The following is a 24724-nucleotide window of genomic DNA, read 5'->3' as shown; positions in this document are numbered from 1 at the left end:
AGCAAAAGTCAACGAAAACAGATACGTGTTTAAATGACTGGCAGGGCAGTAACGAAGGTGGATGAGCCGGTGGACCGGGTACTGGACTGCTGACGTGGCCCCATTGCATAGGTCGTCAGCTGAGTAGGTTAGAGCGTCGTGGTGTGAACACAAAGGCCATGTATTCGATCGCAGCAAGTGCCATTTAATTTTTCTCTCGTAAAAGACAGTGCTTCCTCCAGCGAGACACTGCCAGGTAAATACCAAGTGATATGCACAAGAAGCAAGATGTCTGCACGTTTGCTGGCGTTGTGGCTAGCGGCCGTAGCACGCTGAGTGCAGCGGTTCTCGGCTGTTCATTGGAGTTAAGAACCGTTGTGTGTGGTTAGTAGTTGGGTGGGTGACCAGCTGGGAGCTCGACCTGCGTTTGGCTTCTTTCCTTTTGCCTTTTTACTTCGGTTTCGTTGCTGCTTAGCGTTAATGATGCTGTTCAGCACGCTGACGCCACTCTTGCCTCTCGGTACACTAAGGCGCGAATCTGTGGCCACAATAAAATGAAAGGTTCTGTCGTGTGTTTGTCGTTTTTTGGTCTCTCACAGTCGTTTCTCGCGCCTGCCCTCTACATATATGCCCGTTTCCAAGCGTCAGCTTTCGCGTCAGCCGAGCAAAGTCGAGACAAGTCGACACATGGAGACACACGATGCTGTGAAACGAAATCCGGCGACTAGCGCACTGGCTACACGGAGTGAGACGTGGGGCGAAGGAAAACTATTCGTAGCGCGACAGTTCTCAGGTTCGAGGATCGCGTTACGTTACGTGGAATATCCCTAGAAGAAAAATTTACGTTTCGTGCGGTGGCCGGGAGTCGAACCCGGATCAACTGCTTGGGAAGCAACCATGCTGACCGTTACACCACCACCGCCTTGCGCTGCGTTTCACTCACGCCGCGATGTGTCGGCTACCCTCCTGCCACCAGAGGCCGAAGGCGATGACGCTGTAGGCGCTCTACGCCAGGGCGGAGGTGAGCACATCTGAACGCAGTGTGTAGGTGCTGCTAGGGCGATGTAGCGTAACTAGAAGCAGAACTGACATCCATTGAAAAAACTGCCCTTTAATTTACAGCAGCGTGATCAAAGAAATATGTAATGTGACGTACTTACTGACGATCCAGAGACGATTGAGCATATGTGTGCCAGTACAGAAGTAGAAAGCGCGTACGTATCACAGTGTTAAGTTGGTTAGTTTGATTCTCGCCTGGAGCATATCATTAGCTTCCCCTGAGGGTGAAATGCACAGCGTAGCCGTTGCTAGGGAACGGCCTTTTCTTGTCATTCGTTGTTTTCTCTGCGACAATGTAAAAATTGATAGTTGGAGTTCTGCTCGTTCCACTTAAGACAGAAGGCGACGGAAAACAACGGTGTCAGGCGCCATATTTAAGCTCTGGCTCCCGAAAGTGAGGGTGGGGTGCAACCTCACATCTGACAACTCGTCTAAAATACTCTAAAAAAACGTATTTCCTTCACACAAGAAAAAACAAGCACATTTCGCAGTAAGGCTCTGGAGATGTTGCTAGGAACGACAGCAGCAGGTCGTTTGCGCTCACAAGTCAGATTGGCCGAGCGGTCTAAGGCGCCAGATTTAAGCTCTGGTTCCCGAACGGGAGCGTGGGTTCGAACCCCACATCTGACAATGAATTTTAAATATTCCTTAACTGGCCATTTCCTTCGTGCGGGAAAGCAAGTCAATTACGCGCAAACAGGTTCGAGAGATATTATTAGAGACGGCAGTGGTTACGGAGCTTGCCCTGCAAGTCTGATTGCCCGGCGGTCAGAAGGAATGGAAAGCTGTTGGGAGACATGGCTTTCAGCCAGGCGGCCCGGATTCGATTCCCGGTAGCCGAACATTCTTTCGTTTGCTGAGTCTTGGCTATTCTCACGGCGTTTACGTTTTCTTTGTGTTGTGCTTTTTGGGTCCAACGTCAAGAAAGCAAAAGTCAACGAAAACAGATACGTGTTTAAATGACTGGCAGGGCAGTAACGAAGGTGGATGAGCCGGTGGACCGGGTACTGGACTGCTGACGTGGCCCCATTGCATAGGTCGTCAGCTGAGTAGGTTAGAGCGTCGTGGTGTGAACACAAAGGCCATGTATTCGATCGCAGCAAGTGCCATTTAATTTTTCTCTCGTAAAAGACAGTGCTTCCTCCAGCGAGACACTGCCAGGTAAATACCAAGTGATATGCACAAGAAGCAAGATGTCTGCACGTTTGCTGGCGTTGTGGCTAGCGGCCGTAGCACGCTGAGTGCAGCGGTTCTCGGCTGTTCATTGGAGTTAAGAACCGTTGTGTGTGGTTAGTAGTTGGGTGGGTGACCAGCTGGGAGCTCGACCTGCGTTTGGCTTCTTTCCTTTTGCCTTTTTACTTCGGTTTCGTTGCTGCTTAGCGTTAATGATGCTGTTCAGCACGCTGACGCCACTCTTGCCTCTCGGTACACTAAGGCGCGAATCTGTGGCCACAATAAAATGAAAGGTTCTGTCGTGTGTTTGTCGTTTTTTGGTCTCTCACAGTCGTTTCTCGCGCCTGCCCTCTACATATATGCCCGTTTCCAAGCGTCAGCTTTCGCGTCAGCCGAGCAAAGTCGAGACAAGTCGACACATGGAGACACACGATGCTGTGAAACGAAATCCGGCGACTAGCGCACTGGCTACACGGAGTGAGACGTGGGGCGAAGGAAAACTATTCGTAGCGCGACAGTTCTCAGGTTCGAGGATCGCGTTACGTTACGTGGAATATCCCTAGAAGAAAAATTTACGTTTCGTGCGGTGGCCGGGAGTCGAACCCGGATCAACTGCTTGGGAAGCAACCATGCTGACCGTTACACCACCACCGCCTTGCGCTGCGTTTCACTCACGCCGCGATGTGTCGGCTACCCTCCTGCCACCAGAGGCCGAAGGCGATGACGCTGTAGGCGCTCTACGCCAGGGCGGAGGTGAGCACATCTGAACGCAGTGTGTAGGTGCTGCTAGGGCGATGTAGCGTAACTAGAAGCAGAACTGACATCCATTGAAAAAACTGCCCTTTAATTTACAGCAGCGTGATCAAAGAAATATGTAATGTGACGTACTTACTGACGATCCAGAGACGATTGAGCATATGTGTGCCAGTACAGAAGTAGAAAGCGCGTACGTATCACAGTGTTAAGTTGGTTAGTTTGATTCTCGCCTGGAGCATATCATTAGCTTCCCCTGAGGGTGAAATGCACAGCGTAGCCGTTGCTAGGGAACGGCCTTTTCTTGTCATTCGTTGTTTTCTCTGCGACAATGTAAAAATTGATAGTTGGAGTTCAGCTCGTTCCACTTAAGACAGAAGGCGACGGAAAACAACGGTGTCAGGCGCCATATTTAAGCTCTGGCTCCCGAAAGTGAGGGTGGGGTGCAACCTCACATCTGACAACTCGTCTAAAATACTCTAAAAAAACGTATTTCCTTCACACAAGAAAAAACAAGCACATTTCGCAGTAAGGCTCTGGAGATGTTGCTAGGAACGACAGCAGCAGGTCGTTTGCGCTCACAAGTCAGATTGGCCGAGCGGTCTAAGGCGCCAGATTTAAGCTCTGGTTCCCGAACGGGAGCGTGGGTTCGAACCCCACATCTGACAATGAATTTTAAATATTCCTTAACTGGCCATTTCCTTCGTGCGGGAAAGCAAGTCAATTACGCGCAAACAGGTTCGAGAGATATTATTAGAGACGGCAGTGGTTACGGAGCTTGCCCTGCAAGTCTGATTGCCCGGCGGTCAGAAGGAATGGAAAGCTGTTGGGAGACATGGCTTTCAGCCAGGCGGCCCGGATTCGATTCCCGGTAGCCGAACATTCTTTCGTTTGCTGAGTCTTGGCTATTCTCACGGCGTTTACGTTTTCTTTGTGTTGTGCTTTTTGGGTCCAACGTCAAGAAAGCAAAAGTCAACGAAAACAGATACGTGTTTAAATGACTGGCAGGGCAGTAACGAAGGTGGATGAGCCGGTGGACCGGGTACTGGACTGCTGACGTGGCCCCATTGCATAGGTCGTCAGCTGAGTAGGTTAGAGCGTCGTGGTGTGAACACAAAGGCCATGTATTCGATCGCAGCAAGTGCCATTTAATTTTTCTCTCGTAAAAGACAGTGCTTCCTCCAGCGAGACACTGCCAGGTAAATACCAAGTGATATGCACAAGAAGCAAGATGTCTGCACGTTTGGTGGCGTTGTGGCTAGCGGCCGTAGCACGCTGAGTGCAGCGCTTCTCGGCTGTTCATTGGAGTTAAGAACCGTTGTGTGTGGTTAGTAGTTGGGTGGGTGACCAGCTGGGAGCTCGACCTGCGTTTGGCTTCTTTCCTTTTGCCTTTTTACTTCGGTTTCGTTGCTGCTTAGCGTTAATGATGCTGTTCAGCACGCTGACGCCACTCTTGCCTCTCGGTACACTAAGGCGCGAATCTGTGGCCACAATAAAATGAAAGGTTCTGTCGTGTGTTTGTCGTTTTTTGGTCTCTCACAGTCGTTTCTCGCGCCTGCCCTCTACATATATGCCCGTTTCCAAGCGTCAGCTTTCGCGTCAGCCGAGCAAAGTCGAGACAAGTCGACACATGGAGACACACGATGCTGTGAAACGAAATCCGGCGACTAGCGCACTGGCTACACGGAGTGAGACGTGGGGCGAAGGAAAACTATTCGTAGCGCGACAGTTCTCAGGTTCGAGGATCGCGTTACGTTACGTGGAATATCCCTAGAAGAAAAATTTACGTTTCGTGCGGTGGCCGGGAGTCGAACCCGGATCAACTGCTTGGGAAGCAACCATGCTGACCGTTACACCACCACCGCCTTGCGCTGCGTTTCACTCACGCCGCGATGTGTCGGCTACCCTCCTGCCACCAGAGGCCGAAGGCGATGACGCTGTAGGCGCTCTACGCCAGGGCGGAGGTGAGCACATCTGAACGCAGTGTGTAGGTGCTGCTAGGGCGATGTAGCGTAACTAGAAGCAGAACTGACATCCATTGAAAAAACTGCCCTTTAATTTACAGCAGCGTGATCAAAGAAATATGTAATGTGACGTACTTACTGACGATCCAGAGACGATTGAGCATATGTGTGCCAGTACAGAAGTAGAAAGCGCGTACGTATCACAGTGTTAAGTTGGTTAGTTTGATTCTCGCCTGGAGCATATCATTAGCTTCCCCTGAGGGTGAAATGCACAGCGTAGCCGTTGCTAGGGAACGGCCTTTTCTTGTCATTCGTTGTTTTCTCTGCGACAATGTAAAAATTGATAGTTGGAGTTCTGCTCGTTCCACTTAAGACAGAAGGCGACGGAAAACAACGGTGTCAGGCGCCATATTTAAGCTCTGGCTCCCGAAAGTGAGGGTGGGGTGCAACCTCACATCTGACAACTCGTCTAAAATACTCTAAAAAAACGTATTTCCTTCACACAAGAAAAAACAAGCACATTTCGCAGTAAGGCTCTGGAGATGTTGCTAGGAACGACAGCAGCAGGTCGTTTGCGCTCACAAGTCAGATTGGCCGAGCGGTCTAAGGCGCCAGATTTAAGCTCTGGTTCCCGAACGGGAGCGTGGGTTCGAACCCCACATCTGACAATGAATTTTAAATATTCCTTAACTGGCCATTTCCTTCGTGCGGGAAAGCAAGTCAATTACGCGCAAACAGGTTCGAGAGATATTATTAGAGACGGCAGTGGTTACGGAGCTTGCCCTGCAAGTCTGATTGCCCGGCGGTCAGAAGGAATGGAAAGCTGTTGGGAGACATGGCTTTCAGCCAGGCGGCCCGGATTCGATTCCCGGTAGCCGAACATTCTTTCGTTTGCTGAGTCTTGGCTATTCTCACGGCGTTTACGTTTTCTTTGTGTTGTGCTTTTTGGGTCCAACGTCAAGAAAGCAAAAGTCAACGAAAACAGATACGTGTTTAAATGACTGGCAGGGCAGTAACGAAGGTGGATGAGCCGGTGGACCGGGTACTGGACTGCTGACGTGGCCCCATTGCATAGGTCGTCAGCTGAGTAGGTTAGAGCGTCGTGGTGTGAACACAAAGGCCATGTATTCGATCGCAGCAAGTGCCATTTAATTTTTCTCTCGTAAAAGACAGTGCTTCCTCCAGCGAGACACTGCCAGGTAAATACCAAGTGATATGCACAAGAAGCAAGATGTCTGCACGTTTGCTGGCGTTGTGGCTAGCGGCCGTAGCACGCTGAGTGCAGCGGTTCTCGGCTGTTCATTGGAGTTAAGAACCGTTGTGTGTGGTTAGTAGTTGGGTGGGTGACCAGCTGGGAGCTCGACCTGCGTTTGGCTTCTTTCCTTTTGCCTTTTTACTTCGGTTTCGTTGCTGCTTAGCGTTAATGATGCTGTTCAGCACGCTGACGCCACTCTTGCCTCTCGGTACACTAAGGCGCGAATCTGTGGCCACAATAAAATGAAAGGTTCTGTCGTGTGTTTGTCGTTTTTTGGTCTCTCACAGTCGTTTCTCGCGCCTGCCCTCTACATATATGCCCGTTTCCAAGCGTCAGCTTTCGCGTCAGCCGAGCAAAGTCGAGACAAGTCGACACATGGAGACACACGATGCTGTGAAACGAAATCCGGCGACTAGCGCACTGGCTACACGGAGTGAGACGTGGGGCGAAGGAAAACTATTCGTAGCGCGACAGTTCTCAGGTTCGAGGATCGCGTTACGTTACGTGGAATATCCCTAGAAGAAAAATTTACGTTTCGTGCGGTGGCCGGGAGTCGAACCCGGATCAACTACTTGGGAAGCAACCATGCTGACCGTTACACCACCACCGCCTTGCGCTGCGTTTCACTCACGCCGCGATGTGTCGGCTACCCTCCTGCCACCAGAGGCCGAAGGCGATGACGCTGTAGGCGCTCTACGCCAGGGCGGAGGTGAGCACATCTGAACGCAGTGTGTAGGTGCTGCTAGGGCGATGTAGCGTAACTAGAAGCAGAACTGACATCCATTGAAAAAACTGCCCTTTAATTTACAGCAGCGTGATCAAAGAAATATGTAATGTGACGTACTTACTGACGATCCAGAGACGATTGAGCATATGTGTGCCAGTACAGAAGTAGAAAGCGCGTACGTATCACAGTGTTAAGTTGGTTAGTTTGATTCTCGCCTGGAGCATATCATTAGCTTCCCCTGAGGGTGAAATGCACAGCGTAGCCGTTGCTAGGGAACGGCCTTTTCTTGTCATTCGTTGTTTTCTCTGCGACAATGTAAAAATTGATAGTTGGAGTTCTGCTCGTTCCACTTAAGACAGAAGGCGACGGAAAACAACGGTGTCAGGCGCCATATTTAAGCTCTGGCTCCCGAAAGTGAGGGTGGGGTGCAACCTCACATCTGACAACTCGTCTAAAATACTCTAAAAAAACGTATTTCCTTCACACAAGAAAAAACAAGCACATTTCGCAGTAAGGCTCTGGAGATGTTGCTAGGAACGACAGCAGCAGGTCGTTTGCGCTCACAAGTCAGATTGGCCGAGCGGTCTAAGGCGCCAGATTTAAGCTCTGGTTCCCGAACGGGAGCGTGGGTTCGAACCCCACATCTGACAATGAATTTTAAATATTCCTTAACTGGCCATTTCCTTCGTGCGGGAAAGCAAGTCAATTACGCGCAAACAGGTTCGAGAGATATTATTAGAGACGGCAGTGGTTACGGAGCTTGCCCTGCAAGTCTGATTGCCCGGCGGTCAGAAGGAATGGAAAGCTGTTGGGAGACATGGCTTTCAGCCAGGCGGCCCGGATTCGATTCCCGGTAGCCGAACATTCTTTCGTTTGCTGAGTCTTGGCTATTCTCACGGCGTTTACGTTTTCTTTGTGTTGTGCTTTTTGGGTCCAACGTCAAGAAAGCAAAAGTCAACGAAAACAGATACGTGTTTAAATGACTGGCAGGGCAGTAACGAAGGTGGATGAGCCGGTGGACCGGGTACTGGACTGCTGACGTGGCCCCATTGCATAGGTCGTCAGCTGAGTAGGTTAGAGCGTCGTGGTGTGAACACAAAGGCCATGTATTCGATCGCAGCAAGTGCCATTTAATTTTTCTCTCGTAAAAGACAGTGCTTCCTCCAGCGAGACACTGCCAGGTAAATACCAAGTGATATGCACAAGAAGCAAGATGTCTGCACGTTTGCTGGCGTTGTGGCTAGCGGCCGTAGCACGCTGAGTGCAGCGGTTCTCGGCTGTTCATTGGAGTTAAGAACCGTTGTGTGTGGTTAGTAGTTGGGTGGGTGACCAGCTGGGAGCTCGACCTGCGTTTGGCTTCTTTCCTTTTGCCTTTTTACTTCGGTTTCGTTGCTGCTTAGCGTTAATGATGCTGTTCAGCACGCTGACGCCACTCTTGCCTCTCGGTACACTAAGGCGCGAATCTGTGGCCACAATAAAATGAAAGGTTCTGTCGTGTGTTTGTCGTTTTTTGGTCTCTCACAGTCGTTTCTCGCGCCTGCCCTCTACATATATGCCCGTTTCCAAGCGTCAGCTTTCGCGTCAGCCGAGCAAAGTCGAGACAAGTCGACACATGGAGACACACGATGCTGTGAAACGAAATCCGGCGACTAGCGCACTGGCTACACGGAGTGAGACGTGGGGCGAAGGAAAACTATTCGTAGCGCGACAGTTCTCAGGTTCGAGGATCGCGTTACGTTACGTGGAATATCCCTAGAAGAAAAATTTACGTTTCGTGCGGTGGCCGGGAGTCGAACCCGGATCAACTGCTTGGGAAGCAACCATGCTGACCGTTACACCACCACCGCCTTGCGCTGCGTTTCACTCACGCCGCGATGTGTCGGCTACCCTCCTGCCACCAGAGGCCGAAGGCGATGACGCTGTAGGCGCTCTACGCCAGGGCGGAGGTGAGCACATCTGAACGCAGTGTGTAGGTGCTGCTAGGGCGATGTAGCGTAACTAGAAGCAGAACTGACATCCATTGAAAAAACTGCCCTTTAATTTACAGCAGCGTGATCAAAGAAATATGTAATGTGACGTACTTACTGACGATCCAGAGACGATTGAGCATATGTGTGCCAGTACAGAAGTAGAAAGCGCGTACGTATCACAGTGTTAAGTTGGTTAGTTTGATTCTCGCCTGGAGCATATCATTAGCTTCCCCTGAGGGTGAAATGCACAGCGTAGCCGTTGCTAGGGAACGGCCTTTTCTTGTCATTCGTTGTTTTCTCTGCGACAATGTAAAAATTGATAGTTGGAGTTCTGCTCGTTCCACTTAAGACAGAAGGCGACGGAAAACAACGGTGTCAGGCGCCATATTTAAGCTCTGGCTCCCGAAAGTGAGGGTGGGGTGCAACCTCACATCTGACAACTCGTCTAAAATACTCTAAAAAAACGTATTTCCTTCACACAAGAAAAAACAAGCACATTTCGCAGTAAGGCTCTGGAGATGTTGCTAGGAACGACAGCAGCAGGTCGTTTGCGCTCACAAGTCAGATTGGCCGAGCGGTCTAAGGCGCCAGATTTAAGCTCTGGTTCCCGAACGGGAGCGTGGGTTCGAACCCCACATCTGACAATGAATTTTAAATATTCCTTAACTGGCCATTTCCTTCGTGCGGGAAAGCAAGTCAATTACGCGCAAACAGGTTCGAGAGATATTATTAGAGACGGCAGTGGTTACGGAGCTTGCCCTGCAAGTCTGATTGCCCGGCGGTCAGAAGGAATGGAAAGCTGTTGGGAGACATGGCTTTCAGCCAGGCGGCCCGGATTCGATTCCCGGTAGCCGAACATTCTTTCGTTTGCTGAGTCTTGGCTATTCTCACGGCGTTTACGTTTTCTTTGTGTTGTGCTTTTTGGGTCCAACGTCAAGAAAGCAAAAGTCAACGAAAACAGATACGTGTTTAAATGACTGGCAGGGCAGTAACGAAGGTGGATGAGCCGGTGGACCGGGTACTGGACTGCTGACGTGGCCCCATTGCATAGGTCGTCAGCTGAGTAGGTTAGAGCGTCGTGGTGTGAACACAAAGGCCATGTATTCGATCGCAGCAAGTGCCATTTAATTTTTCTCTCGTAAAAGACAGTGCTTCCTCCAGCGAGACACTGCCAGGTAAATACCAAGTGATATGCACAAGAAGCAAGATGTCTGCACGTTTGCTGGCGTTGTGGCTAGCGGCCGTAGCACGCTGAGTGCAGCGGTTCTCGGCTGTTCATTGGAGTTAAGAACCGTTGTGTGTGGTTAGTAGTTGGGTGGGTGACCAGCTGGGAGCTCGACCTGCGTTTGGCTTCTTTCCTTTTGCCTTTTTACTTCGGTTTCGTTGCTGCTTAGCGTTAATGATGCTGTTCAGCACGCTGACGCCACTCTTGCCTCTCGGTACACTAAGGCGCGAATCTGTGGCCACAATAAAATGAAAGGTTCTGTCGTGTGTTTGTCGTTTTTTGGTCTCTCACAGTCGTTTCTCGCGCCTGCCCTCTACATATATGCCCGTTTCCAAGCGTCAGCTTTCGCGTCAGCCGAGCAAAGTCGAGACAAGTCGACACATGGAGACACACGATGCTGTGAAACGAAATCCGGCGACTAGCGCACTGGCTACACGGAGTGAGACGTGGGGCGAAGGAAAACTATTCGTAGCGCGACAGTTCTCAGGTTCGAGGATCGCGTTACGTTACGTGGAATATCCCTAGAAGAAAAATTTACGTTTCGTGCGGTGGCCGGGAGTCGAACCCGGATCAACTGCTTGGGAAGCAACCATGCTGACCGTTACACCACCACCGCCTTGCGCTGCGTTTCACTCACGCCGCGATGTGTCGGCTACCCTCCTGCCACCAGAGGCCGAAGGCGATGACGCTGTAGGCGCTCTACGCCAGGGCGGAGGTGAGCACATCTGAACGCAGTGTGTAGGTGCTGCTAGGGCGATGTAGCGTAACTAGAAGCAGAACTGACATCCATTGAAAAAACTGCCCTTTAATTTACAGCAGCGTGATCAAAGAAATATGTAATGTGACGTACTTACTGACGATCCAGAGACGATTGAGCATATGTGTGCCAGTACAGAAGTAGAAAGCGCGTACGTATCACAGTGTTAAGTTGGTTAGTTTGATTCTCGCCTGGAGCATATCATTAGCTTCCCCTGAGGGTGAAATGCACAGCGTAGCCGTTGCTAGGGAACGGCCTTTTCTTGTCATTCGTTGTTTTCTCTGCGACAATGTAAAAATTGATAGTTGGAGTTCTGCTCGTTCCACTTAAGACAGAAGGCGACGGAAAACAACGGTGTCAGGCGCCATATTTAAGCTCTGGCTCCCGAAAGTGAGGGTGGGGTGCAACCTCACATCTGACAACTCGTCTAAAATACTCTAAAAAAACGTATTTCCTTCACACAAGAAAAAACAAGCACATTTCGCAGTAAGGCTCTGGAGATGTTGCTAGGAACGACAGCAGCAGGTCGTTTGCGCTCACAAGTCAGATTGGCCGAGCGGTCTAAGGCGCCAGATTTAAGCTCTGGTTCCCGAACGGGAGCGTGGGTTCGAACCCCACATCTGACAATGAATTTTAAATATTCCTTAACTGGCCATTTCCTTCGTGCGGGAAAGCAAGTCAATTACGCGCAAACAGGTTCGAGAGATATTATTAGAGACGGCAGTGGTTACGGAGCTTGCCCTGCAAGTCTGATTGCCCGGCGGTCAGAAGGAATGGAAAGCTGTTGGGAGACATGGCTTTCAGCCAGGCGGCCCGGATTCGATTCCCGGTAGCCGAACATTCTTTCGTTTGCTGAGTCTTGGCTATTCTCACGGCGTTTACGTTTTCTTTGTGTTGTGCTTTTTGGGTCCAACGTCAAGAAAGCAAAAGTCAACGAAAACAGATACGTGTTTAAATGACTGGCAGGGCAGTAACGAAGGTGGATGAGCCGGTGGACCGGGTACTGGACTGCTGACGTGGCCCCATTGCATAGGTCGTCAGCTGAGTAGGTTAGAGCGTCGTGGTGTGAACACAAAGGCCATGTATTCGATCGCAGCAAGTGCCATTTAATTTTTCTCTCGTAAAAGACAGTGCTTCCTCCAGCGAGACACTGCCAGGTAAATACCAAGTGATATGCACAAGAAGCAAGATGTCTGCACGTTTGCTGGCGTTGTGGCTAGCGGCCGTAGCACGCTGAGTGCAGCGGTTCTCGGCTGTTCATTGGAGTTAAGAACCGTTGTGTGTGGTTAGTAGTTGGGTGGGTGACCAGCTGGGAGCTCGACCTGCGTTTGGCTTCTTTCCTTTTGCCTTTTTACTTCGGTTTCGTTGCTGCTTAGCGTTAATGATGCTGTTCAGCACGCTGACGCCACTCTTGCCTCTCGGTACACTAAGGCGCGAATCTGTGGCCACAATAAAATGAAAGGTTCTGTCGTGTGTTTGTCGTTTTTTGGTCTCTCACAGTCGTTTCTCGCGCCTGCCCTCTACATATATGCCCGTTTCCAAGCGTCAGCTTTCGCGTCAGCCGAGCAAAGTCGAGACAAGTCGACACATGGAGACACACGATGCTGTGAAACGAAATCCGGCGACTAGCGCACTGGCTACACGGAGTGAGACGTGGGGCGAAGGAAAACTATTCGTAGCGCGACAGTTCTCAGGTTCGAGGATCGCGTTACGTTACGTGGAATATCCCTAGAAGAAAAATTTACGTTTCGTGCGGTGGCCGGGAGTCGAACCCGGATCAACTGCTTGGGAAGCAACCATGCTGACCGTTACACCACCACCGCCTTGCGCTGCGTTTCACTCACGCCGCGATGTGTCGGCTACCCTCCTGCCACCAGAGGCCGAAGGCGATGACGCTGTAGGCGCTCTACGCCAGGGCGGAGGTGAGCACATCTGAACGCAGTGTGTAGGTGCTGCTAGGGCGATGTAGCGTAACTAGAAGCAGAACTGACATCCATTGAAAAAACTGCCCTTTAATTTACAGCAGCGTGATCAAAGAAATATGTAATGTGACGTACTTACTGACGATCCAGAGACGATTGAGCATATGTGTGCCAGTACAGAAGTAGAAAGCGCGTACGTATCACAGTGTTAAGTTGGTTAGTTTGATTCTCGCCTGGAGCATATCATTAGCTTCCCCTGAGGGTGAAATGCACAGCGTAGCCGTTGCTAGGGAACGGCCTTTTCTTGTCATTCGTTGTTTTCTCTGCGACAATGTAAAAATTGATAGTTGGAGTTCTGCTCGTTCCACTTAAGACAGAAGGCGACGGAAAACAACGGTGTCAGGCGCCATATTTAAGCTCTGGCTCCCGAAAGTGAGGGTGGGGTGCAACCTCACATCTGACAACTCGTCTAAAATACTCTAAAAAAACGTATTTCCTTCACACAAGAAAAAACAAGCACATTTCGCAGTAAGGCTCTGGAGATGTTGCTAGGAACGACAGCAGCAGGTCGTTTGCGCTCACAAGTCAGATTGGCCGAGCGGTCTAAGGCGCCAGATTTAAGCTCTGGTTCCCGAACAGGAGCGTGGGTTCGAACCCCACATCTGACAATGAATTTTAAATATTCCTTAACTGGCCATTTCCTTCGTGCGGGAAAGCAAGTCAATTACGCGCAAACAGGTTCGAGAGATATTATTAGAGACGGCAGTGGTTACGGAGCTTGCCCTGCAAGTCTGATTGCCCGGCGGTCAGAAGGAATGGAAAGCTGTTGGGAGACATGGCTTTCAGCCAGGCGGCCCGGATTCGATTCCCGGTAGCCGAACATTCTTTCGTTTGCTGAGTCTTGGCTATTCTCACGGCGTTTACGTTTTCTTTGTGTTGTGCTTTTTGGGTCCAACGTCAAGAAAGCAAAAGTCAACGAAAACAGATACGTGTTTAAATGACTGGCAGGGCAGTAACGAAGGTGGATGAGCCGGTGGACCGGGTACTGGACTGCTGACGTGGCCCCATTGCATAGGTCGTCAGCTGAGTAGGTTAGAGCGTCGTGGTGTGAACACAAAGGCCATGTATTCGATCGCAGCAAGTGCCATTTAATTTTTCTCTCGTAAAAGACAGTGCTTCCTCCAGCGAGACACTGCCAGGTAAATACCAAGTGATATGCACAAGAAGCAAGATGTCTGCACGTTTGGTGGCGTTGTGGCTAGCGGCCGTAGCACGCTGAGTGCAGCGGTTCTCGGCTGTTCATTGGAGTTAAGAACCGTTGTGTGTGGTTAGTAGTTGGGTGGGTGACCAGCTGGGAGCTCGACCTGCGTTTGGCTTCTTTCCTTTTGCCTTTTTACTTCGGTTTCGTTGCTGCTTAGCGTTAATGATGCTGTTCAGCACGCTGACGCCACTCTTGCCTCTCGGTACACTAAGGCGCGAATCTGTGGCCACAATAAAATGAAAGGTTCTGTCGTGTGTTTGTCGTTTTTTGGTCTCTCACAGTCGTTTCTCGCGCCTGCCCTCTACATATATGCCCGTTTCCAAGCGTCAGCTTTCGCGTCAGCCGAGCAAAGTCGAGACAAGTCGACACATGGAGACACACGATGCTGTGAAACGAAATCCGGCGACTAGCGCACTGGCTACACGGAGTGAGACGTGGGGCGAAGGAAAACTATTCGTAGCGCGACAGTTCTCAGGTTCGAGGATCGCGTTACGTTACGTGGAATATCCCTAGAAGAAAAATTTACGTTTCGTGCGGTGGCCGGGAGTCGAACCCGGATCAACTGCTTGGGAAGCAACCATGCTGACCGTTACACCACCACCGCCTTGCGCTGCGTTTCACTCACGCCGCGATGTGTCGGCTACCCTCCTGCCACCAGAGGCCGAAGGCGATGACGCTGTAGGCGCTCTACGCCAGGGCGGAGGTGAGCACATCTGAACGCAGTGTGTAGGTGCTGCTAGGGCGATGTAGCGTAACTAGAAGCAGAACTGACATCCATTGAAAAAACTGCCCTTTAATTTACAGCAGCGTGATCAAAGAAATATGTAATGTGACGTACTTACTGACGATCCAGAGACGATTGAGCATATGTGTGCCAGTACAGAAGTAGAAAGCGCGTACGTATCACAGTGTTAAGTTGGTTAGTTTGATTCTCGCCTGGAGCATATCATTAGCTTCCCCTGAGGGTGAAATGCACAGCGTAGCCGTTGCTAGGGAACGGCCTTTTCTTGTCATTCGTTGTTTTCTCTGCGACAATGTAAAAATTGATAGTTGGAGTTCTGCTCGTTCCACTTAAGACAGAAGGCGACGGAAAACAACGGTGTCAGGCGCCATATTTAAGCTCTGGCTCCCGAAAGTGAGGGTGGGGTGCAACCTCACATCTGACAACTCGTCTAAAATACTCTAAAAAAACGTATTTCCTTCACACAAGAAAAAACAAGCACATTTCGCAGTAAGGCTCTGGAGATGTTGCTAGGAACGACAGCAGCAGGTCGTTTGCGCTCACAAGTCAGATTGGCCGAGCGGTCTAAGGCGCCAGATTTAAGCTCTGGTTCCCGAACGGGAGCGTGGGTTCGAACCCCACATCTGACAATGAATTTTAAATATTCCTTAACTGGCCATTTCCTTCGTGCGGGAAAGCAAGTCAATTACGCGCAAACAGGTTCGAGAGATATTATTAGAGACGGCAGTGGTTACGGAGCTTGCCCTGCAAGTCTGATTGCCCGGCGGTCAGAAGGAATGGAAAGCTGTTGGGAGACATGGCTTTCAGCCAGGCGGCCCGGATTCGATTCCCGGTAGCCGAACATTCTTTCGTTTGCTGAGTCTTGGCTATTCTCACGGCGTTTACGTTTTCTTTGTGTTGTGCTTTTTGGGTCCAACGTCAAGAAAGCAAAAGTCAACGAAAACAGATACGTGTTTAAATGACTGGCAGGGCAGTAACGAAGGTGGATGAGCCGGTGGACCGGGTACTGGACTGCTGACGTGGCCCCATTGCATAGGTCGTCAGCTGAGTAGGTTAGAGCGTCGTGGTGTGAACACAAAGGCCATGTATTCGATCGCAGCAAGTGCCATTTAATTTTTCTCTCGTAAAAGACAGTGCTTCCTCCAGCGAGACACTGCCAGGTAAATACCAAGTGATATGCACAAGAAGCAAGATGTCTGCACGTTTGGTGGCGTTGTGGCTAGCGGCCGTAGCACGCTGAGTGCAGCGGTTCTCGGCTGTTCATTGGAGTTAAGAACCGTTGTGTGTGGTTAGTAGTTGGGTGGGTGACCAGCTGGGAGCTCGACCTGCGTTTGGCTTCTTTCCTTTTGCCTTTTTACTTCGGTTTCGTTGCTGCTTAGCGTTAATGATGCTGTTCAGCACGCTGACGCCACTCTTGCCTCTCGGTACACTAAGGCGCGAATCTGTGGCCACAATAAAATGAAAGGTTCTGTCGTGTGTTTGTCGTTTTTTGGTCTCTCACAGTCGTTTCTCGCGCCTGCCCTCTACATATATGCCCGTTTCCAAGCGTCAGCTTTCGCGTCAGCCGAGCAAAGTCGAGACAAGTCGACACATGGAGACACACGATGCTGTGAAACGAAATCCGGCGACTAGCGCACTGGCTACACGGAGTGAGACGTGGGGCGAAGGAAAACTATTCGTAGCGCGACAGTTCTCAGGTTCGAGGATCGCGTTACGTTACGTGGAATATCCCTAGAAGAAAAATTTACGTTTCGTGCGGTGGCCGGGAGTCGAACCCGGATCAACTGCTTGGGAAGCAACCATGCTGACCGTTACACCACCACCGCCTTGCGCTGCGTTTCACTCACGCCGCGATGTGTCGGCTACCCTCCTGCCACCAGAGGCCGAAGGCGATGACGCTGTAGGCGCTCTACGCCAGGGCGGAGGTGAGCACATCTGAACGCAGTGTGTAGGTGCTGCTAGGGCGATGTAGCGTAACTAGAAGCAGAACTGACATCCATTGAAAAAACTGCCCTTTAATTTACAGCAGCGTGATCAAAGAAATATGTAATGTGACGTACTTACTGACGATCCAGAGACGATTGAGCATATGTGTGCCAGTACAGAAGTAGAAAGCGCGTACGTATCACAGTGTTAAGTTGGTTAGTTTGATTCTCGCCTGGAGCATATCATTAGCTTCCCCTGAGGGTGAAATGCACAGCGTAGCCGTTGCTAGGGAACGGCCTTTTCTTGTCATTCGTTGTTTTCTCTGCGACAATGTAAAAATTGATAGTTGGAGTTCTGCTCGTTCCACTTAAGACAGAAGGCGACGGAAAACAACGGTGTCAGGCGCCATATTTAAGCTCTGGCTCCCGAAAGTGAGGGTGGGGTGCAACCTCACATCTGACAACTCGTCTAAAATACTCTAAAAAAACGTATTTCCTTCACACAAGAAAAAACAAGCACATTTCGCAGTAAGGCTCTGGAGATGTTGCTAGGAACGACAGCAGCAGGTCGTTTGCGCTCACAAGTCAGATTGGCCGAGCGGTCTAAGGCGCCAGATTTAAGCTCTGGTTCCCGAACGGGAGCGTGGGTTCGAACCCCACATCTGACAATGAATTTTAAATATTCCTTAACTGGCCATTTCCTTCGTGCGGGAAAGCAAGTCAATTACGCGCAAACAGGTTCGAGAGATATTATTAGAGACGGCAGTGGTTACGGAGCTTGCCCTGCAAGTCTGATTGCCCGGCGGTCAGAAGGAATGGAAAGCTGTTGGGAGACATGGCTTTCAGCCAGGCGGCCCGGATTCGATTCCCGGTAGCCGAACATTCTTTCGTTTGCTGAGTCTTGGCTATTCTCACGGCGTTTACGTTTTCTTTGTGTTGTGCTTTTTGGGTCCAACGTCAAGAAAGCAAAAGTCAACGAAAACAGATACGTGTTTAAATGACTGGCAGGGCAGTAACGAAGGTGGATGAGCCGGTGGACCGGGTACTGGACTGCTGACGTGGCCCCATTGCATAGGTCGTCAGCTGAGTAGGTTAGAGCGTCGTGGTGTGAACACAAAGGCCATGTATTCGATCGCAGCAAGTGCCATTTAATTTTTCTCTCGTAAAAGACAGTGCTTCCTCCAGCGAGACACTGCCAGGTAAATACCAAGTGATATGCACAAGAAGCAAGATGTCTGCACGTTTGGTGGCGTTGTGGCTAGCGGCCGTAGCACGCTGAGTGCAGCGGTTCTCGGCTGTTCATTGGAGTTAAGAACCGTTGTGTGTGGTTAGTAGTTGGGTGGGTGACCAGCTGGGAGCTCGACCTGCGTTTGGCTTCTTTCCTTTTGCCTTTTTACTTCGGTTTCGTTGCTGCTTAGCGTTAATGATGCTGTTCAGCACGCTGACGCCACTCTTGCCTCTCGGTACACTAAGGCGCGAATCTGTGGCCACAATAAAATGAAAGGTTCTGTCGTGTGTTTGTCGTTTTTTGGTCTCTCACAGTCGTTTCTCGCGCCTGCCCTCTACATATATGCCCGTTTCCAAGCGTCAGCTTTCGCGTCAGCCGAGCAAAGTCGAGACAAGTCGACACATGGAGACACACGATGCTGTGAAACGAAATCCGGCGACTAGCGCACTGGCTACACGGAGTGAGACGTGGGGCGAAGGAAAACTATTCGTAGCGCGACAGTTCTCAGGTTCGAGGATCGCGTTACGTTACGTGGAATATCCCTAGAAGAAAAATTTACGTTTCGTGCGGTGGCCGGGAGTCGAACCCGGATCAACTGCTTGGGAAGCAACCATGCTGACCGTTACACCACCACCGCCTTGCGCTGCGTTTCACTCACGCCGCGATGTGTCGGCTACCCTCCTGCCACCAGAGGCCGAAGGCGATGACGCTGTAGGCGCTCTACGCCAGGGCGGAGGTGAGCACATCTGAACGCAGTGTGTAGGTGCTGCTAGGGCGATGTAGCGTAACTAGAAGCAGAACTGACATCCATTGAAAAAACTGCCCTTTAATTTACAGCAGCGTGATCAAAGAAATATGTAATGTGACGTACTTACTGACGATCCAGAGACGATTGAGCATATGTGTGCCAGTACAGAAGTAGAAAGCGCGTACGTATCACAGTGTTAAGTTGGTTAGTTTGATTCTCGCCTGGAGCATATCATTAGCTTCCCCTGAGGGTGAAATGCACAGCGTAGCCGTTGCTAGGGAACGGCCTTTTCTTGTCATTCGTTGTTTTCTCTGCGACAATGTAAAAATTGATAGTTGGAGTTCTGCTCGTTCCACTTAAGACAGAAGGCGACGGAAAACAACGGTGTCAGGCGCCATATTTAAGCTCTGGCTCCCGAAAGTGAGGGTGGGGTGCAACCTCACATCTGACAACTCGTCTAAAATACTCTAAAAAAACGTATTTCCTTCACACAAGAAAAAACAAGCACATTTCGCAGTAAGGCTCTGGAGATGTTGCTAGGAACGACAGCAGCAGGTCGTTTGCGCTCACAAGTCAGATTGGCCGAGCGGTCTAAGGCGCCAGATTTAAGCTCTGGTTCCCGAACGGGAGCGTGGGTTCGAACCCCACATCTGACAATGAATTTTAAATATTCCTTAACTGGCCATTTCCTTCGTGCGGGAAAGCAAGTCAATTACGCGCAAACAGGTTCGAGAGATATTATTAGAGACGGCAGTGGTTACGGAGCTTGCCCTGCAAGTCTGATTGCCCGGCGGTCAGAAGGAATGGAAAGCTGTTGGGAGACATGGCTTTCAGCCAGGCGGCCCGGATTCGATTCCCGGTAGCCGAACATTCTTTCGTTTGCTGAGTCTTGGCTATTCTCACGGCGTTTACGTTTTCTTTGTGTTGTGCTTTTTGGGTCCAACGTCAAGAAAGCAAAAGTCAACGAAAACAGATACGTGTTTAAATGACTGGCAGGGCAGTAACGAAGGTGGATGAGCCGGTGGACCGGGTACTGGACTGCTGACGTGGCCCCATTGCATAGGTCGTCAGCTGAGTAGGTTAGAGCGTCGTGGTGTGAACACAAAGGCCATGTATTCGATCGCAGCAAGTGCCATTTAATTTTTCTCTCGTAAAAGACAGTGCTTCCTCCAGCGAGACACTGCCAGGTAAATACCAAGTGATATGCACAAGAAGCAAGATGTCTGCACGTTTGGTGGCGTTGTGGCTAGCGGCCGTAGCACGCTGAGTGCAGCGGTTCTCGGCTGTTCATTGGAGTTAAGAACCGTTGTGTGTGGTTAGTAGTTGGGTGGGTGACCAGCTGGGAGCTCGACCTGCGTTTGGCTTCTTTCCTTTTGCCTTTTTACTTCGGTTTCGTTGCTGCTTAGCGTTAATGATGCTGTTCAGCACGCTGACGCCACTCTTGCCTCTCGGTACACTAAGGCGCGAATCTGTGGCCACAATAAAATGAAAGGTTCTGTCGTGTGTTTGTCGTTTTTTGGTCTCTCACAGTCGTTTCTCGCGCCTGCCCTCTACATATATGCCCGTTTCCAAGCGTCAGCTTTCGCGTCAGCCGAGCAAAGTCGAGACAAGTCGACACATGGAGACACACGATGCTGTGAAACGAAATCCGGCGACTAGCGCACTGGCTACACGGAGTGAGACGTGGGGCGAAGGAAAACTATTCGTAGCGCGACAGTTCTCAGGTTCGAGGATCGCGTTACGTTACGTGGAATATCCCTAGAAGAAAAATTTACGTTTCGTGCGGTGGCCGGGAGTCGAACCCGGATCAACTGCTTGGGAAGCAACCATGCTGACCGTTACACCACCACCGCCTTGCGCTGCGTTTCACTCACGCCGCGATGTGTCGGCTACCCTCCTGCCACCAGAGGCCGAAGGCGATGACGCTGTAGGCGCTCTACGCCAGGGCGGAGGTGAGCACATCTGAACGCAGTGTGTAGGTGCTGCTAGGGCGATGTAGCGTAACTAGAAGCAGAACTGACATCCATTGAAAAAACTGCCCTTTAATTTACAGCAGCGTGATCAAAGAAATATGTAATGTGACGTACTTACTGACGATCCAGAGACGATTGAGCATATGTGTGCCAGTACAGAAGTAGAAAGCGCGTACGTATCACAGTGTTAAGTTGGTTAGTTTGATTCTCGCCTGGAGCATATCATTAGCTTCCCCTGAGGGTGAAATGCACAGCGTAGCCGTTGCTAGGGAACGGCCTTTTCTTGTCATTCGTTGTTTTCTCTGCGACAATGTAAAAATTGATAGTTGGAGTTCTGCTCGTTCCACTTAAGACAGAAGGCGACGGAAAACAACGGTGTCAGGCGCCATATTTAAGCTCTGGCTCCCGAAAGTGAGGGTGGGGTGCAACCTCACATCTGACAACTCGTCTAAAATACTCTAAAAAAACGTATTTCCTTCACACAAGAAAAAACAAGCACATTTCGCAGTAAGGCTCTGGAGATGTTGCTAGGAACGACAGCAGCAGGTCGTTTGCGCTCACAAGTCAGATTGGCCGAGCGGTCTAAGGCGCCAGATTTAAGCTCTGGTTCCCGAACGGGAGCGTGGGTTCGAACCCCACATCTGACAATGAATTTTAAATATTCCTTAACTGGCCATTTCCTTCGTGCGGGAAAGCAAGTCAATTACGCGCAAACAGGTTCGAGAGATATTATTAGAGACGGCAGTGGTTACGGAGCTTGCCCTGCAAGTCTGATTGCCCGGCGGTCAGAAGGAATGGAAAGCTGTTGGGAGACATGGCTTTCAGCCAGGCGGCCCGGATTCGATTCCCGGTAGCCGAACATTCTTTCGTTTGCTGAGTCTTGGCTATTCTCACGGCGTTTACGTTTTCTTTGTGTTGTGCTTTTTGGGTCCAACGTCAAGAAAGCAAAAGTCAACGAAAACAGATACGTGTTTAAATGACTGGCAGGGCAGTAACGAAGGTGGATGAGCCGGTGGACCGGGTACTGGACTGCTGACGTGGCCCCATTGCATAGGTCGTCAGCTGAGTAGGTTAGAGCGTCGTGGTGTGAACACAAAGGCCATGTATTCGATCGCAGCAAGTGCCATTTAATTTTTCTCTCGTAAAAGACAGTGCTTCCTCCAGCGAGACACTGCCAGGTAAATACCAAGTGATATGCACAAGAAGCAAGATGTCTGCACGTTTGGTGGCGTTGTGGCTAGCGGCCGTAGCACGCTGAGTGCAGCGGTTCTCGGCTGTTCATTGGAGTTAAGAACCGTTGTGTGTGGTTAGTAGTTGGGTGGGTGACCAGCTGGGAGCTCGACCTGCGTTTGGCTTCTTTCCTTTTGCCTTTTTACTTCGGTTTCGTTGCTGCTTAGCGTTAATGATGCTGTTCAGCACGCTGACGCCACTCTTGCCTCTCGGTACACTAAGGCGCGAATCTGTGGCCACAATAAAATGAAAGGTTCTGTCGTGTGTTTGTCGTTTTTTGGTCTCTCACAGTCGTTTCTCGCGCCTGCCCTCTACATATATGCCCGTTTCCAAGCGTCAGCTTTCGCGTCAGCCGAGCAAAGTCGAGACAAGTCGACACATGGAGACACACGATGCTGTGAAACGAAATCCGGCGACTAGCGCACTGGCTACACGGAGTGAGACGTGGGGCGAAGGAAAACTATTCGTAGCGCGACAGTTCTCAGGTTCGAGGATCGCGTTACGTTACGTGGAATATCCCTAGAAGAAAAATTTACGTTTCGTGCGGTGGCCGGGAGTCGAACCCGGATCAACTGCTTGGGAAGCAACCATGCTGACCGTTACACCACCACCGCCTTGCGCTGCGTTTCACTCACGCCGCGATGTGTCGGCTACCCTCCTGCCACCAGAGGCCGAAGGCGATGACGCTGTAGGCGCTCTACGCCAGGGCGGAGGTGAGCACATCTGAACGCAGTGTGTAGGTGCTGCTAGGGCGATGTAGCGTAACTAGAAGCAGAACTGACATCCATTGAAAAAACTGCCCTTTAATTTACAGCAGCGTGATCAAAGAAATATGTAATGTGACGTACTTACTGACGATCCAGAGACGATTGAGCATATGTGTGCCAGTACAGAAGTAGAAAGCGCGTACGTATCACAGTGTTAAGTTGGTTAGTTTGATTCTCGCCTGGAGCATATCATTAGCTTCCCCTGAGGGTGAAATGCACAGCGTAGCCGTTGCTAGGGAACGGCCTTTTCTTGTCATTCGTTGTTTTCTCTGCGACAATGTAAAAATTGATAGTTGGAGTTCTGCTCGTTCCACTTAAGACAGAAGGCGACGGAAAACAACGGTGTCAGGCGCCATATTTAAGCTCTGGCTCCCGAAAGTGAGGGTGGGGTGCAACCTCACATCTGACAACTCGTCTAAAATACTCTAAAAAAACGTATTTCCTTCACACAAGAAAAAACAAGCACATTTCGCAGTAAGGCTCTGGAGATGTTGCTAGGAACGACAGCAGCAGGTCGTTTGCGCTCACAAGTCAGATTGGCCGAGCGGTCTAAGGCGCCAGATTTAAGCTCTGGTTCCCGAACGGGAGCGTGGGTTCGAACCCCACATCTGACAATGAATTTTAAATATTCCTTAACTGGCCATTTCCTTCGTGCGGGAAAGCAAGTCAATTACGCGCAAACAGGTTCGAGAGATATTATTAGAGACGGCAGTGGTTACGGAGCTTGCCCTGCAAGTCTGATTGCCCGGCGGTCAGAAGGAATGGAAAGCTGTTGGGAGACATGGCTTTCAGCCAGGCGGCCCGGATTCGATTCCCGGTAGCCGAACATTCTTTCGTTTGCTGAGTCTTGGCTATTCTCACGGCGTTTACGTTTTCTTTGTGTTGTGCTTTTTGGGTCCAACGTCAAGAAAGCAAAAGTCAACGAAAACAGATACGTGTTTAAATGACTGGCAGGGCAGTAACGAAGGTGGATGAGCCGGTGGACCGGGTACTGGACTGCTGACGTGGCCCCATTGCATAGGTCGTCAGCTGAGTAGGTTAGAGCGTCGTGGTGTGAACACAAAGGCCATGTATTCGATCGCAGCAAGTGCCATTTAATTTTTCTCTCGTAAAAGACAGTGCTTCCTCCAGCGAGACACTGCCAGGTAAATACCAAGTGATATGCACAAGAAGCAAGATGTCTGCACGTTTGCTGGCGTTGTGGCTAGCGGCCGTAGCACGCTGAGTGCAGCGGTTCTCGGCTGTTCATTGGAGTTAAGAACCGTTGTGTGTGGTTAGTAGTTGGGTGGGTGACCAGCTGGGAGCTCGACCTGCGTTTGGCTTCTTTCCTTTTGCCTTTTTACTTCGGTTTCGTTGCTGCTTAGCGTTAATGATGCTGTTCAGCACGCTGACGCCACTCTTGCCTCTCGGTACACTAAGGCGCGAATCTGTGGCCACAATAAAATGAAAGGTTCTGTCGTGTGTTTGTCGTTTTTTGGTCTCTCACAGTCGTTTCTCGCGCCTGCCCTCTACATATATGCCCGTTTCCAAGCGTCAGCTTTCGCGTCAGCCGAGCAAAGTCGAGACAAGTCGACACATGGAGACACACGATGCTGTGAAACGAAATCCGGCGACTAGCGCACTGGCTACACGGAGTGAGACGTGGGGCGAAGGAAAACTATTCGTAGCGCGACAGTTCTCAGGTTCGAGGATCGCGTTACGTTACGTGGAATATCCCTAGAAGAAAAATTTACGTTTCGTGCGGTGGCCGGGAGTCGAACCCGGATCAACTGCTTGGGAAGCAACCATGCTGACCGTTACACCACCACCGCCTTGCGCTGCGTTTCACTCACGCCGCGATGTGTCGGCTACCCTCCTGCCACCAGAGGCCGAAGGCGATGACGCTGTAGGCGCTCTACGCCAGGGCGGAGGTGAGCACATCTGAACGCAGTGTGTAGGTGCTGCTAGGGCGATGTAGCGTAACTAGAAGCAGAACTGACATCCATTGAAAAAACTGCCCTTTAATTTACAGCAGCGTGATCAAAGAAATATGTAATGTGACGTACTTACTGACGATCCAGAGACGA

At 50.5% G+C, this 24724-nt stretch overlaps 25 non-coding genes across 25 annotated transcripts; 12 read left to right on the top strand and 13 right to left on the bottom strand.

The window, feature by feature from the left end:
- Window positions 1-829: 829 nt before the first annotated feature.
- Trnag-ccc (transfer RNA glycine (anticodon CCC)) lies at window positions 830-901 on the bottom strand. The gene has a single exon. It is a non-coding gene; the product is annotated as a tRNA-Gly (tRNA).
- Window positions 902-1584: 683 nt separating this feature from the next.
- Window positions 1585-1668, top strand: Trnal-uaa (transfer RNA leucine (anticodon UAA)). The gene has a single exon. It is a non-coding gene; the product is annotated as a tRNA-Leu (tRNA).
- Window positions 1669-2793: 1125 nt separating this feature from the next.
- Window positions 2794-2865, bottom strand: Trnag-ccc (transfer RNA glycine (anticodon CCC)). The gene has a single exon. It is a non-coding gene; the product is annotated as a tRNA-Gly (tRNA).
- Window positions 2866-3548: 683 nt separating this feature from the next.
- Trnal-uaa (transfer RNA leucine (anticodon UAA)) lies at window positions 3549-3632 on the top strand. The gene has a single exon. It is a non-coding gene; the product is annotated as a tRNA-Leu (tRNA).
- A 1125-nt stretch (window positions 3633-4757) lies between these two features.
- Window positions 4758-4829, bottom strand: Trnag-ccc (transfer RNA glycine (anticodon CCC)). The gene has a single exon. It is a non-coding gene; the product is annotated as a tRNA-Gly (tRNA).
- A 683-nt stretch (window positions 4830-5512) lies between these two features.
- Trnal-uaa (transfer RNA leucine (anticodon UAA)) lies at window positions 5513-5596 on the top strand. Its single transcript has one exon. It is a non-coding gene; the product is annotated as a tRNA-Leu (tRNA).
- Window positions 5597-6721: 1125 nt separating this feature from the next.
- Trnag-ccc (transfer RNA glycine (anticodon CCC)) lies at window positions 6722-6793 on the bottom strand. The gene has a single exon. It is a non-coding gene; the product is annotated as a tRNA-Gly (tRNA).
- Window positions 6794-7476: 683 nt separating this feature from the next.
- On the top strand, window positions 7477-7560 carry Trnal-uaa (transfer RNA leucine (anticodon UAA)). The gene has a single exon. It is a non-coding gene; the product is annotated as a tRNA-Leu (tRNA).
- Window positions 7561-8685: 1125 nt separating this feature from the next.
- Trnag-ccc (transfer RNA glycine (anticodon CCC)) lies at window positions 8686-8757 on the bottom strand. Its single transcript has one exon. It is a non-coding gene; the product is annotated as a tRNA-Gly (tRNA).
- A 683-nt stretch (window positions 8758-9440) lies between these two features.
- On the top strand, window positions 9441-9524 carry Trnal-uaa (transfer RNA leucine (anticodon UAA)). The gene has a single exon. It is a non-coding gene; the product is annotated as a tRNA-Leu (tRNA).
- A 1125-nt stretch (window positions 9525-10649) lies between these two features.
- On the bottom strand, window positions 10650-10721 carry Trnag-ccc (transfer RNA glycine (anticodon CCC)). The gene has a single exon. It is a non-coding gene; the product is annotated as a tRNA-Gly (tRNA).
- A 683-nt stretch (window positions 10722-11404) lies between these two features.
- Trnal-uaa (transfer RNA leucine (anticodon UAA)) lies at window positions 11405-11488 on the top strand. Its single transcript has one exon. It is a non-coding gene; the product is annotated as a tRNA-Leu (tRNA).
- Window positions 11489-12613: 1125 nt separating this feature from the next.
- Trnag-ccc (transfer RNA glycine (anticodon CCC)) lies at window positions 12614-12685 on the bottom strand. Its single transcript has one exon. It is a non-coding gene; the product is annotated as a tRNA-Gly (tRNA).
- A 683-nt stretch (window positions 12686-13368) lies between these two features.
- Window positions 13369-13452, top strand: Trnal-uaa (transfer RNA leucine (anticodon UAA)). Its single transcript has one exon. It is a non-coding gene; the product is annotated as a tRNA-Leu (tRNA).
- Window positions 13453-14577: 1125 nt separating this feature from the next.
- Window positions 14578-14649, bottom strand: Trnag-ccc (transfer RNA glycine (anticodon CCC)). Its single transcript has one exon. It is a non-coding gene; the product is annotated as a tRNA-Gly (tRNA).
- A 683-nt stretch (window positions 14650-15332) lies between these two features.
- Window positions 15333-15416, top strand: Trnal-uaa (transfer RNA leucine (anticodon UAA)). The gene has a single exon. It is a non-coding gene; the product is annotated as a tRNA-Leu (tRNA).
- A 1125-nt stretch (window positions 15417-16541) lies between these two features.
- Window positions 16542-16613, bottom strand: Trnag-ccc (transfer RNA glycine (anticodon CCC)). Its single transcript has one exon. It is a non-coding gene; the product is annotated as a tRNA-Gly (tRNA).
- Window positions 16614-17296: 683 nt separating this feature from the next.
- Trnal-uaa (transfer RNA leucine (anticodon UAA)) lies at window positions 17297-17380 on the top strand. The gene has a single exon. It is a non-coding gene; the product is annotated as a tRNA-Leu (tRNA).
- Window positions 17381-18505: 1125 nt separating this feature from the next.
- Window positions 18506-18577, bottom strand: Trnag-ccc (transfer RNA glycine (anticodon CCC)). The gene has a single exon. It is a non-coding gene; the product is annotated as a tRNA-Gly (tRNA).
- Window positions 18578-19260: 683 nt separating this feature from the next.
- Window positions 19261-19344, top strand: Trnal-uaa (transfer RNA leucine (anticodon UAA)). The gene has a single exon. It is a non-coding gene; the product is annotated as a tRNA-Leu (tRNA).
- A 1125-nt stretch (window positions 19345-20469) lies between these two features.
- Window positions 20470-20541, bottom strand: Trnag-ccc (transfer RNA glycine (anticodon CCC)). Its single transcript has one exon. It is a non-coding gene; the product is annotated as a tRNA-Gly (tRNA).
- Window positions 20542-21224: 683 nt separating this feature from the next.
- Trnal-uaa (transfer RNA leucine (anticodon UAA)) lies at window positions 21225-21308 on the top strand. Its single transcript has one exon. It is a non-coding gene; the product is annotated as a tRNA-Leu (tRNA).
- A 1125-nt stretch (window positions 21309-22433) lies between these two features.
- Trnag-ccc (transfer RNA glycine (anticodon CCC)) lies at window positions 22434-22505 on the bottom strand. The gene has a single exon. It is a non-coding gene; the product is annotated as a tRNA-Gly (tRNA).
- Window positions 22506-23188: 683 nt separating this feature from the next.
- Window positions 23189-23272, top strand: Trnal-uaa (transfer RNA leucine (anticodon UAA)). Its single transcript has one exon. It is a non-coding gene; the product is annotated as a tRNA-Leu (tRNA).
- Window positions 23273-24397: 1125 nt separating this feature from the next.
- On the bottom strand, window positions 24398-24469 carry Trnag-ccc (transfer RNA glycine (anticodon CCC)). The gene has a single exon. It is a non-coding gene; the product is annotated as a tRNA-Gly (tRNA).
- Window positions 24470-24724: the final 255 nt, after the last annotated feature.

Source organism: Schistocerca nitens, unplaced genomic scaffold (genome assembly GCF_023898315.1).
Source record: "Schistocerca nitens isolate TAMUIC-IGC-003100 unplaced genomic scaffold, iqSchNite1.1 HiC_scaffold_14, whole genome shotgun sequence".
NCBI classification, from domain to species: domain Eukaryota; kingdom Metazoa; phylum Arthropoda; class Insecta; order Orthoptera; family Acrididae; genus Schistocerca; species Schistocerca nitens.
The sequence above is the reverse complement of the archived record's forward strand: the minus strand, read 5'-3'. Positions and strand labels throughout refer to the sequence as shown.